Source organism: Petaurus breviceps, unplaced genomic scaffold (assembly GCF_028583685.1).
Source record: "Petaurus breviceps papuanus isolate PSGF00001 unplaced genomic scaffold, PetGlider_PUasm1.0 91133, whole genome shotgun sequence".
Taxonomy (NCBI): domain Eukaryota; kingdom Metazoa; phylum Chordata; class Mammalia; order Diprotodontia; family Petauridae; genus Petaurus; species Petaurus breviceps.
In genome coordinates this window covers 85,067,279-85,081,348 of record NW_027187419.1, presented here as the reverse complement: position 1 = coordinate 85,081,348, position 14,070 = coordinate 85,067,279, and the positions used below count along the sequence as shown (strand labels likewise).

General features: G+C 33.5%; 1 protein-coding gene across 27 annotated transcripts in view; it reads left to right on the top strand.

Annotated features, from left to right (window-relative positions):
* BAZ2B (bromodomain adjacent to zinc finger domain 2B) overlaps positions 1–14,070 on the top strand; it is a 376,035-nt gene that overhangs the window by 86,617 nt on the left and 275,348 nt on the right. For all 27 annotated transcript variants that reach the window (XM_069079736.1, XM_069079735.1, XM_069079731.1 and 24 more), the window contains one exon: positions 1,460–1,502. The gene's annotated coding sequence lies outside the window, so the exon portion shown is untranslated. The remainder of the gene's footprint in view (positions 1–1,459; positions 1,503–14,070) is intronic.

The window sequence follows — 14,070 nt, the reverse complement described above, 5'->3', positions numbered from 1 at the left end:
CATAAATGTTTGTTTTACTTCTTAACATTCACATTTCCTTCATTTTAGTAATGTCATATTTTTAGTCTCTTTGGCTAGGAATTTTCATCATCTTTGGTGCTTTATTCTTTTTTATTCCTTAAGCCAGGAAATTACCAAATCCTGTCATTATTTTCCTCTAAAAGTTCCTTACATGGCTACTATCTTATTCAGACCCTTGTTGCTTCACATTTGAATTATTAAGCTCTCTCTCTGACTTTTCTCCCTGTTGTAAATCTAGTCTCTTCAATATGTCTATATGTTACGATCAGGTTTATTTTTTAAATTATATTTTCATTATGTCACCTGCAAAGCAACATACTATAGTTACCTATTGGTGACTGGATCAGGTTAAACTCCTGTTATATGTTTTTATAACTCTGACACACCCTCAATCAGTATTTCATTCATCTTGTAGTTTTTGACATGGTTCCTAAGATGTTTCTTTTTAAATTTTTGTTAAGATAACAAGGTGGGGAATATAATTTGAGTTGCTTAACCTTTCAGTCCTCTTGAAAATTCTCTCACTGTATGTTTTAAGAGATGATGACCTGGAGTGAAAGAATGGCATTTTGAGAAAGAGAGAGAGAGAGAGAGAGAGAGAGAGAGAGAGAGAGAGAGAGAGAGAGACAGAGAGAGAGAGAGAGAGAGAGAGAGAGAGAGAGAGAGAGAGAGAGAGAGAGATGAAGGAGGGAGGGAGGAAGGAAGAAATGGCATTTCTTCACTTTGAAGTTCCTTATGTCAGTGAAAACACATTCTTCTTAAACTAAAAGATTTGAAAGCAACTGATTCTGTTTAAATGTTGGAAGTTATAAGCAACTATCTGGATATTTCTCTTAGGTGTATGTATCTAAAAGACTGGGAACATGTGTAGTAATAGCTTTATTCATTCTATAACGTGTTTCAGTAGCTTTTCATTTTAGGTACTTGCATAGTTCTGTTGACTCATCACTTTCTGTAGTTCTACCTTTCTTTTCCAATTTATACAGAATAAACTCAACTTGTGGACCCAGAACCTTAGTCTTCACAGCAACTTCTCCTAGCAATAGGAGTTTCTATAAATAAAATTTGACATTTATTTTTTACATTGATCAATTTGTAACTTCCCTTTGGTGTGATTATGTGATTCTTCTGTTAGCAAATTGATAAAAGTTCATAATATGGGCACTCTGTAAATTACTTTGTAATTTACTAACTCTGTAGTTGATATTTTCCTTGCCAATTAAAAACACAATCAAAACATTTCTGTATTATAAAACATAATAAAATGTATTTATTTTAACCCACATTGGTATATTTATTTATTTGTATCATGTATGTATTTCATTCCCTGAAAATGGTACCTGAATTTTTGTATGATTTTTATAGAACTATTTTAGTATGGCAAACTATTCCTCCCCTGAATGACTTAGTTGATTGATGTCTCTGTTTTCTGGTGTAGGTTGCACAACAGTGATGACACAAGACTGACTACATTCATCACAGTAAGTTCACAATTATAATTTACATTTTAAAAATGTATTTTCTTTTTCTCTTGAGATGTATCATTCATTGATGAGTTCTTCTAATTGGTAAAACTGATTATTCAATCCATTGCAAAATCAAATTTTGATTTTTCCATGGTTACCTAAATTATTACCATAGTATCAGTTGCAATTTGAATATTTTAAGCTCCTTTAGGTCAGGTGCTCTTGATTTTTGTTACATATCCTCTGAACTTCAATAATTAGTTGTTGTATCCTTAAGATATTGCTAAAAGAGTTGAAATTTAAAAACAAACTGAAAAAATAATTGTGGGATCATGTATTTAGCATTGTGTAAGGGACCTTGAAGGATTGCATTTTAATTTATAGATAAAATATTTTCAACTAATTAATTTTAATATTTTCCCAGTAAGTTCTACATTTTTTGTTGTTTTATTTATCTAAAATTATTGTTGTTAATTAAAAGGAAAACAAACCAAATTGCTGGTCAAAGATGGGAACTTTTATAGTACCTAAACACTTGTTTCTTTTTTTTTGGCTTTTTAGTTTTACCTAAATTAATTTAGCCACTATACAAATCCTCATCAATGACTATTAGTTTATAACATTAAAGAAACATAGTGTTAACAAAATAATGTCTAGATTTAATCATTAAACAGTTATTAAGCTCTTACCTTGTATCAAGCAGTGAATCACACTAAAAAGTATAAACAAAAAATAAAAAATATATAAGTCAAATATAATTGTTCATCCACTCAAAGTTTTTTGTTTTTTAATGACCCCTTTGGCAGTATTTTAAACAATTAGGAAGAATTTATTAGTATTTATGATGTATAGGGCACTATTATAGATTTGAACTAATTAGAGGAAGAGTTTTTCTGAGTTAGTGAAAAGTTTTAATTATGAAAGTATTCTAGAAGAAATAATTATTATTACTTTTAAGTATGTTCAGTAACTGAACAAGGCCAGCCAACAAGAGATCTTAACATTTGTTTCCTTAATGAATTTATTTAAATGATTTCTAATTAAAATATATTATTAATTATGTTAATAGTCCTTATAAAGTGGATGGAAGTACTTGGGAAAATGTTTGTTTTCTTAATTATGTTGCCTCCCCTTCCTTTGATGTTGTTAACACTATTAAATTTTACTGTCCATAAAGAAAGGATTTGTTTAGTAGAGATAAACTCTAGTTAACCTCAATTATTTCACATTTGGAATTATTGTAGTTGGAATTATAATGAGGTTTTATTGTATTTTTGAAAGATGTTTTACATTGTAATGTCATCTAAAATGGATTCAGGAGTTTCTTAATTATGAAACTCTCCACCTTGAGTTGTAGTTTTCTAATTTAGACACAATTGAATTTCATACTATGGTGCTGTGATCAAAAGAACTTGCTCAATAGATTTTTGGGGGAAAATGCCTTATCATTGGTCGGGGAACCAAGATATAGTAATCAGCAATAAAAATACAAGATATAACCCCATATAGATAGTTTTTATGTTCATTTCTGACTTCTGATAAGATTACTAATCTTGTTCAGTTCATACTAACAGATATTTGAAAGGATTATTTTATTTTAGACCTCTTTATCCTAATAACTTTAGACTATATTTCCATTGTATAAAGAGAGACAGACAAAATCCTACATATTTATTGCTTAAAGAATTTTTTTTTAATTCTGTGATTTGTGGTTTTTACATTGGAGATTCAAAACTTCCCTTGTTATATTGGTTGAATATTTTACAATAGAATACAAGGGTGTATAACAGCAGCGACCTTCATGCCAACATCCCAGGGGTGCTTTATAATCAGGAAAGTTAAAATTAGCCCTAGAAGCACAAAAATTGCTAAAACCATCAGTTTCAAATGCTGACCATAACAAATCACTTTAAGGTTAGATTTTAAAATCCTAACAGTTGGAATGCTTTAAAAAAGGAGGGGGGTGGAATGTGAACCAGACCTGGATGCTAAAAGCTTTATGGGTAAAGTAGCTAATTAGGAGTGGACAAAAAAAGACCAACATCTTTATCTAACAACCAAGTTCAGAGAGAGAGAGAGAGAGTGTGAGCAAAAGTAGTTCCATTAATGAGGAAGGAATAAATGATTTGTAAGTCAAAAAGAATCATTTTATAATGAATGCTATTTAACAAGGATTAAATTAGAATCAGATTGGGGAAAATTTACTAGTTGGCAAGAAGAAACAATGGACTAAGTACAAAAGAAATACTACTAGCCTAGTTAGGAAAAGTTTATATAATTTATGCACAAGGTCTTTGTAAAAGAAAGTACTTTTATTTATTCTATTTTTATAGAACTTTTATAACTGTGGATTTTTTACACAAAAATATAATGAATCAGTTTCTAATTCATTTTCAGTGAATGGATGCCTCTAAATTATGGAGATGTACCTTCTTTAGTTTTCTATCAGGAGTAGGAGGAAAAATTTCTCTTCTCTAGTAGGAATGAAGTACCTTTCTCTATGTTCTTCGGCTACTCTTTCCTCCTTTGATCTTTCAAGGATTAAATGTACCCCCCACCACCCAACTCAGAATTCCTTAAGAGTGAAAGCTTTTGATTTCTCCCATTGTTACCTTTTTTGCATGGTGTAGGATTTGGACTCAGTTGACTATCAGGCTAAATGACTGAAGTTTCTATGCCCTTTAAAGTTTTAAAGAAGCATGCCCAGAATCTCAAAATTGCAAGACACCTCATAGGCCATCTAGACCAGAGGTGTCAAAAACATAGGAGGCCTGAGTATAACCCAAATAAGATAAAAATGTAATTTGAAAATATTTAACATAATAAATACAAATACAATAAAACTAAGTCAATATGTGTCCTGTATGGATCCTTATGTAAGAATTAGCAGTCCCTCTTTCCATTTGAATTTGACACCATTGATATAGATTAATTCTCAAATAACCAAGGGTACCCAAATGGTTATTGGTTAATGGTTATTCAGCATTTGCTTGACAACATACCCCCTAGAAAGCCCATTCCATTTTTGCACAGCATTGGTTACTAGGAATGTAATGCCTTATATTAAGTCTAAATCTGCAATTTCTACCTAGTGTTCCTAGTTTGCTTCCTAGGGTTAAGCAAAATTTAATCTGTCTTCTATATGACAGTCTTTCAAATACTTCTAATCATTATTCTGTTAAGTCTCCTCTTCTCCATGCCACTTATCTTCATTGCCTTCAACAAATCTTCATATGGTATGCTCTCCAGTTCTCTTACCTTCTGGAAGACCTCAGACTTATCTTTGTATTCCTTAAAATGTCTCGTCCAGAACTGAGCATGGTATTTCTGAGGTCATCAGACTAAGGAAGAGTATGGCAGCATTGTAAACCACCTCATCCATCTGTGTGTGTTTGTGTCTGTATCTGTGTCTGTGTAGCCTAGGATAGTATTAGTCATTTTGTGTTTCCTGTTTTAGTTCATATCAAGTACGGAGGTCATTAAGATACCCAAGTTCTGTTTTCTAGCTGTGTTTCCTTCAGCTTTTTTTGTGAAATTGGATTTTTGAACTGAAGTGTAGAACTTAACATTTGTGCTTATTGAATTTATCTTGTTCAATCTAGCCCTTCCTTCTAGACTTTTAAGGCCTTTTGGGAGTCTGACTGTTAACTTGTATGTTACATATCCACCCCAGCTTTATGTCACCTGCAAATTTGACAATTATTCCATTTTCTTTCATCTAAATCATTGATAAAAATGTTGAATAGCACAGAGTCAAGGACAGATCCTTGTGAGATTCCATTAGAGATGTGTATCCAAATTCAAATTAAACCATTGATGATGATTCTTGGAGTTCAATTACTTCACCAATCGTGAATATACCTGGTATTTTCTTCTAGTACATACCTCTCCATGTTGTCCATGAGGTTATCATGAGACACTTTACTGAGATAATTTGTCTGCAGCATTCCCCTGAACTACTTGTCTAATTACTATATCATAAAAGGAAATGAGGTTATTGTGGTATGACCTATTCTTGATGAAGCCATGTTGCATTTTAGTAATCATTATTTCCCTCTTTAGGGCAGGTAGGTGGGACAGGGAATAGAATTGGGCCTGGAGTTGGGAAGACTCATCTTCTTGAGTTCAAATCTGGTCTTAGACACTTGGTAACTCTATGACCCTGAACAAGTCATTTAATCTTGTTTGCCTCAATTTCTCATCTATAAAATGAGCTGGAAAATGAAATAGCAAACCACTCTAGTATCTTTGAGAAAACCCTAAATGAGGTCATGAAGAGTTGGACATGACTGAAAATGACTCCACAACATGTACTTGTCACTGGATTAAGCTGTGGGAATACAAAGAAAGATAAAAATACAGTCTGCCCTCAAGAAGCTCACAGTGTAATGGGGGAGACAACGTGAAAAAAAAACTGTACAAACAGGAATAGATGCAGGATAAGTCAGAATTAATCAATAGGACATTAAAGGGGATTGGAAAAAGCTTCTTGAAAAAGGAGGGGTTTGTTCTTTGTTTTTGGCAGGGACATGAAAGAAGCCAGGAGATCAAGATGAGGAAGGAAAGAATTCTAGGCATAGGGGAACAGTCAGTGAAAATGCATTGAGTCAGGAGATGGAGAGTCTCATTCAATGCACAAAGTATTCCCTAGGTATTATTTGAAAGTTAGTTATAGGGGCAGCTAGGTGGCGCAGTGAAGAGAGCACCAGCCCTGGAGTCAGGAGGACCTGAGTTCAAATTTGGCCTCAGACACTTAACACAAAAACTAGCCATGTGATCTTGGGCAAGTCACTTAACCCAAATTGTCCTCCAAAAAGCAAAAAAAAAAATGAAGTTAGTTAAAATACAAGTTGTTTCTTCTAAGTTTACTGCACAGAATACATGCCTACATAATGGACACACATAATATAGCATCAACTTTTAACGAAGATAAGCCTTGATTATCCAAATAAATTAATTCCAAAATTTTATTATCTATCAGATTCATCCTACTAACTAAACCAAATTGATCCTAGCCAAGATATTTACTTAAAGACACATTTTTTTTTTCCTTTTAGTAGCTTGGCCCAATCTTAACTAGCTTTTCTGGTACCATGGCCAATCTCCCAATCAGCACCTGTTAATCTTAGACTGTAAAATAGATAGATTTTTAGGTAAATCTAGATAGATAAAATAGATAGATAGATTCCCTTTAACTTAGAATATGTCCATCACTTGAAAAAATACTTTTTTATTTGGGAATTGTACCATCTATTCTCTAGGTCAGCAATGAGTTTCTCTTTATTACTCCTCTTAGATCTTTCTTTACCAATCCATAATGGTCATGAGTACTTTATTTAGATAGGACTATATGATTTACCAGTTTCTCTTCCCACTAACTTTTCAGTTTTAATATACTTTGATTTTTTTTTTTTACAGTTTCACAGCTGAAAAGGAAACAGATCATTTATGGTAGCTTGTAACTTCCCTTTCCTAAGATGCTCTTCCTGCCATAAACCTTTGTGTTAAATTTTCCTTTATGTTAATTTCTCTGAATTATCCCTGCATACATGCTGCCAACTGATTAAAATTTTCCTTATCTTAGGAAGAGGCCTTTAACTCTTACTGTGATTTGTTTTTACAAAAAAAGATTTTCTTAACATACTTTCATGTATGCAAATGTTTACAGTAAGGGGTACCACTCCTCTTTAGGGCCAGTAATATAGCAGACTGAGGTATGTACTTTGTATATATTGTTGATTTTTGTCATGCTACATTGTTGAATGAATGCTGTAAACTACAATGATCATAACTTTTTATATGCTCATACTTTCCTGTACATACTGAAATCTTGGAAAATTGTAAAGTCTGAATATTGATTACAGGTCAATATTGAGGTTTCCTTTTGTGTGCTCATCTTAAACATTTCATTGCTTGATCTATAGTTCTAATTAGATAACAGGTGGGATATTGTAGTTTCTGGTTTATTATTTTTTTCCCAACCAACCAGTTAATTTTGGCAATTTCTTTAGTTTTATAGAAGAAACTAACCCTTTCTGCTAAGTTTACCAAACTCACCAAAAGAAAAGTCTCAGAATTACTAAATTTACTGTTCATCATATCTGTATTCCTCCTAGATTTTAAAGTCTTCATTCTCATCTTCCTGTTGCTCTGAATATTTTGAACCAGCCTACCAAAGTTTTTAGTTCATCAGTAATGTTTTCCAAATATAGGACATATTTTCCTTTAAGTTCTTTACATTTGTCACTGAGACTTAATGCCCCCAAGACAGACCCTAAAAAAGAACTCTTTTTTTTGTTATTTTTTTTAACTGTTGGACCTTATGTAATATCCAGTTTTCAATCTTGGATGTATTCTCTCCCTCAGATCCAAATTATTATATTTAGTAGAAAACTCTTACGTTTTTAGATAAAAATTTGTTCTCTTGTGCTTTAGAGATTCTGTTTTCATTAAGCAAATTGAAATATATTCTCAACTCCACATCACTTAATTCCAAAATTATTTTGTTTTCAGATCGAAGATTTTTAATTCTACCTAATCCTTGAGTGTATATGCATATTTGGGTGTTAGTGATAAAAATGGCCCTGCCTTGTTATTGTGGGGGTTGAGGTAAGACTTTTATATAGTCATGAATTCTTAGTTTGTAATTAAAGTAACAACATATAGTTTTTGAGATCCACCCAAGGGCACAAGGTACAAACAAGTTCAGTGACTTGTAACTAATCCTGAGGTGTTTAACTGCAGGCGAAGAATAGGTGCCCAATTTCCACTGACTTTTGGGATCTAGTTTTTGCCGCTTTAGATAAGCCTATAACATAGAGCTAGGTTCTGGCATATCTGGAAATGCAGGTTCATACCTAGAGATAATAGGAGGAAATAGCTATGGAGTGAGACAAGAAAGTCAAGAATCAGGCAGTGTTCAGAATATGCTCAGCATAGCTATGTAAGGGCTATACAGACTGCATGGCACAAATTAGACAAATGACTAAACTGTCTAAAAGTTGTTTCCTATAGAATCTATGTGTATAACTGACAGACAAGTGGGGTTTGGAGGTGAATAGTTTTCACTGAGAGCAAACCATGCAGACCTATAACATCATAAGAGGGAGACATCAATCCTAAAGCCTAAGGAAGCCAGCTTTGGGCCCTAGATGGAAGAGAGTATCTTCCTACTTTTTTTTTTGAGGACATGTTTGTGGAGAGAGAGAATAGGGTCAGGACTGTGGACCTAAGTAAACCAGTCAAAATAATCAAGTTGATCAGGGAGGAGCAGGATTAATCTTTGTACACTAAATCATTAAACTTTTGAATCTATAACTATACCCTCTTGCCTCACCCTCTCCTTTTTATCTTTCTTCCCTGCATTGTCCTATCTCCTCTTATACTACATAAAACACCTTTATATGCCTAAGAAATTAATGTGCTACTGCTACAGGGAACATATAGGGAAAGGGGTGAAACAAAACTTCAGTTTTGTACTTATAGGGCACTTAGGCCTCAAAGAACAGTAACAAGTTAAAAGAAGTAGTTTGAGTAAATAGGTAAATAAAGTATGCATTTATTATTTTCTTTTTTTTTTAATCTTGAAGTCTGATGGGAACATCGAGAATGTAGGTATTATTTAGTAATAGGAAAACTATAAAAGTGATAGGAAATAGATGTGTGATTACATTGTCATGTCAGCCTCCTCAGTGAGTAAACCTCCTCAACCTATGCAGTTTAGCACCTTTTCTGTAACTTAGAAAATTCTTAGACAATCTGTCTTAGAGAATTGCCTAGAAGCACCAAGAAGTTTAAGTGACTTAGCTAGGGTCACATAACTAGTATATGTTAGGGGCATGACTCAAACCTAGGCCTTCATGGCTTTGTGGCTGGTTATCCACATACCTGATACTGTGGTAACTCATGTTAAAAAATGATGATGATGATGATGATGATCATCATCATCATCATCACAATAGATGTAGAAAAAGTCCTTGTCAAATTCAGCACTGATATAAGGTGAAATCATTTAAAAATATGAATAAATGAGCTTTTTCTTAATATGAGAAAAAGAAGAATTTATCTGAAGTCAAGAGTTTTAATGGAGAAATACTATAAACCTTTTAAAATAGGATCAGAGGTAAAGCAAAGATGTTCTTTGTTACCACCTTATTTAAAAGTTCTAGATTAAGGGGCAGCTTGGTGGCACAGTGAATAGAGCAACAGCCCTGGAGTCAGGAGGACCTGAGTTCAAATCCAGCCTCAGACACTTAACACTAGCCATGTGACTTTAGGCGAGTCACTTAACCCCAATTGCCCCTCCAAAAAGCAAAAAAAAAATCTAGATCTAGCAATAATCAAGAAAAATAAATTGAAGGAATAAGTAAAGTCAAAATAATTTCCTTTTTTGAATGTGGCATAATGATTTAAGAAAAGCAATGTGGTAGAGAGACTAGAAGGCTGTCCTTTGAGTCAGGAGTGCCTACATTCAAGTCCTGACTAATATATATTTACAGTGTGATTAGCATAGGCCATTTTACCTTTGTTGTGGGAGCCATAGAGCCAGCTCAAAGCCTCAGTGTCCTAGCAGCTTCATAAGAGGAGGCTGATATCAGTGTAATCACCATTTAACTCAGGCTGATTTGGATTATAGCAATAATTATAGAACCATCTCCTGAGTGGAAATTTTGCTAGGGAAAGGAGGCAGAGACACACTGAGGCCAGCACCTACATTGAACCACCAAGAGAGTGAAACAGAAGCCAGGGATTGAGGCAAAGGATGGGACCTAGTAATAGCCATCCCAAGCAGAATGGCAGCAGTACCATCCAGACCACAAAGTGAATAGCACTTGACAGGGCTTATTGAATACATACACATATACTTAAAGGGAAAAAAAAAGCACTACTGATACAAAGTCCCAATCCAAGAATTAAGACAAAAAATATGAGTAAACAGAAGAAAATACCAACACAGTAGAGAAATGCTGTAGATTAAGAGAAGCCCAAGACAAGAGGTAAATCTAAAAGAAGAGAGAAATGCCACAAGAAATAGAAATAGCTTGGTCATAAAAAGTATCTGTAGCTGGAAGAAATGAAGCAAGAGACAAGAAGTGAAATTATAATTGAAATAAGAGCTCTGGAGGAAAAAAAATAAAGGAGGGTAAGTAGCTTAGAGCAGAAAAGTATTTATGCAATAGAGAATTTAGAATGCAATGACTCTAATAAAACAAGAAATATTAGAACAAAGTTTATTTACTGTCAGAAATGATTGGCATAGCAAAAACTACCTAGATATATTAGAGACAGAGAGCAAGGCAAAAATAGAAAGAATCTGCTAATTATCTCCTGAGACAAACTCCAAACTGAAAACACAAAGATGTCCTTGCCTCTAAACCAAGACCTACCGAGTCAAAGGAAAAATACATCAGGTAGCCAAAAATATTGCAGGTACTAAGGAACCGTAGGAAGGGTTTTTATAGGAATTTGCTAACATTTATAGTAAAGGAGGGAAAATCTTGGAATACAGTATTAAAAAGTTATATAACCAAGAATGGCTTCCTCTGCAAAAACTGAATTTAATCCTACATGAAAAAAAAATGGTCCTCTTGTGGAAGACAGGATTTTCAAGCAATCATGATGAAAAGACCAGAACTAAGTAGAAACTTCATAATATAAATATTGGAGTCCAATGTTGGCTTAAACCAGGAGTGTTGTGAGGTTCAAATGAGATAAAGGATGTAAAGCTTTTTGCAAACCTTAAAGTACTATATAAATGCCAGTTATTATTAGCCTACAGTCAGCAGACTTCTAGTCTAGTGATAACCTGAGCCTTCTATTGTACTCCTTTTGAGCTCAAGCATTGTAAACAACACAGGAATGTGATGATATATGCTTAACAACTAGATTCTATGGGAGCATATATACATACTTATACACTTTTAAGTTTAATCTGTATTGTTAATGTTTATTTAATTCTTGGAAATCAATAAAACAATAAATCAAGCCCTTTATTTTAGAGACTGGTGATTTCTAAGTTGTAAATGTTTACACTGAAAATTTATCAATGGCTCTCACAAATCAATTAGAGCTGGCCCAGCACAACCTTTGCCTAAATCTAGTTTCTGCTAGACTGCTTCATAATTTTCCCAGTAGTTTCTATAAAACAGTAAATCTTTTTTTTTTAAACCAATTGGGGTTAAGTAACTTGCTCAAGGTTACACAGCCAGTTATTTTGTGTGGGTGCCAAGTATCTGAGGCTGGAACCAATCATGGGCGCTCATACTCACTGCACCACCTTGCTGCCCCAAAACAGTAAATCTTTACTCTAGTTGTTGGAGTCCATGGATTTATCAAACACTTAATATGTTCACTTTCAGAATCTTATATCTAGTCTGGTTCAATGGTCAATTTTTTTTTAAACAAGTACCACTTAGTTTTGATGATGACAATTCACTTAAAAAATTCATTTGAGATTCTTGTCCATTTGTTCCTCTAGATTGTTTTTTTTTGGGGGGGGGTTCTACAAAGTTATCCTTTAGTAGTTCCATTGACATAGAACTGAATCTGTAAATTAAATATGGTAGTACTGTCATTTTATTATATAGTGCAGCACAACCATGAAGAACAAACATGTCTAAAAAAATTTTAAGACCTCCTGTAGTATTATAAATGATTTGAAATTGTACTCATATAATTCCTGTGTGAGGCTTGATGGATGTGCTATAGGATAATTTATATTTTTTATTTATTTTGAAAAAAAAGTTTATTTTTCTCTCGCTGCCACATTTATTGGTAATGCAAAGACAAGCTGTTGATCTTTAAGATTCTCTAAGTAAACAATCATATGACATGTTTAAAAGCAGTACTTTTGTTTCTTCTTGGTTTATATTTATTCCCTCAGTTTCTTTCTTTTTTTTTTTGGCTTTTTGGAGGGCATTTGGGGTTAAGTGACTTGCCCAAAGTCACATGGCTAGTTTTTTTGTGTGGGTGTTAAGTGTCTCAGGTCAGATCTGAACTCAGGTCCTTCTGACTCTGGGGCTGGCGCTCTACTCACTGTGCCACCTAGCCGCCCTTCAGTTTCTTTTTCTTGTCTTATTAACATTGCTAGCATTTCTAGAGCATTAAAGATAGTGGTGACAATGCATCCTTGTTTTACCTTTGATTTTTTATGGGGAATGTCTCTAGGTGTTTCACAATTGTAGATATTGCTAGCTTTTGATGTTAGATATTATTTATCAATATTGAAAAACAATCCATTTATTCCTAATTTTAAGTATTTTAGATAAATATGTTATGTTTTATTATAAGCATTTTCTGTCTCTGTTGACATAATGAGGTGGTTTTTGAAGTGTACTTCACTAAGTGTACTTTTTGAAGCTCTCCCCAGATACAAAAATTGCTGAATATAGTTCTGTCTCACAAAGTTGCCCGGTTTTCTTTTGGATAGCACGGATCACTAGGAAGTTTTTCTTTACATTAAGCCTAAATATTCCTTTTTGCAAGTTCTAACTATTGTTTCCCCTGTAGCTTTTCCCTCTGGGGCCAAGTCTATTTCCTTTTCTATATGATAGCTCTTAACAGATTTTAAGACCACTATCAAGTCCCTCCTTGGTATTCTTTTCTCCAGGATAAACGTCCCTAGGATAAACATCTCTTAATTTTTCATCCCTATCTTGAATCTTTCACCATTCTGGTTGCTCCTCCTAGATACTCTCTAACTTCTCAATGTGCTATCCAGAACTAACTATAATATTCCATATGTGATCTAACCTAGGCAAAGTATAACAAAAATCCATCGTAACTCTTGTGGCAATCTGAGTTCTAGTTAATTTATTTTGGTTACTGTATAATTGGCTTATATTGATCTTGAAGGCAGCTAAATCCACCAGACTTTTTTTAGTTAACAGTTGATTTAACCATACCTCCCCCAGTTTACACTCGTGATATTGATTTTGTTGAGTCTAAGTGTAAGACTTTAATATTTATCCCTATTAAATCCCTTATTTTTTATTCCATTGTTTTAACCTGTCAAAATCATTTTAGATTCTAACTCTGTCATTCAAGTATCATTTTATCTGAAAATTTTACAAGTGTGCCTTCTTTGTCCAAGTCATTGATAAAGATGTTAAGTAGGGGCAAGAACTAATACCTGGAATACTCTGCTAAAGATATTTTTTCCCTTTACAAGATCGCTGGTTGTCAAACCCTGTTAAAATTGAAATTTTAATGAAATTATTGACTATAGTATTAAGTAGGATATTTGTGAATCATCTTCTAACCAATGGGAGATGGTTTTTTTTTTCCTGTTTGTAAGGAAGGACTTTCTAACAAGTGACGTTGTCCATTGAACACATGGGGTTATCTTATGTAGTAATGAATATTTAACTAAAATTTGGATAAACCTCCCGACAAAGATATTGCAGGAATGATTTCTTACTGTGTATAAAGTTGGACTAGATAATACCTAAAGGCTCTTTCAACCCTAAAATTTTGTCATTTTCATCCTTTATGATCTTAATAGAATCCACGCTTCCTGCTTTCTGACAGATGCTTTTACCATGAGGTAATCATGTTTTGTTTATTAAAGCTACTTTTTAGTCTC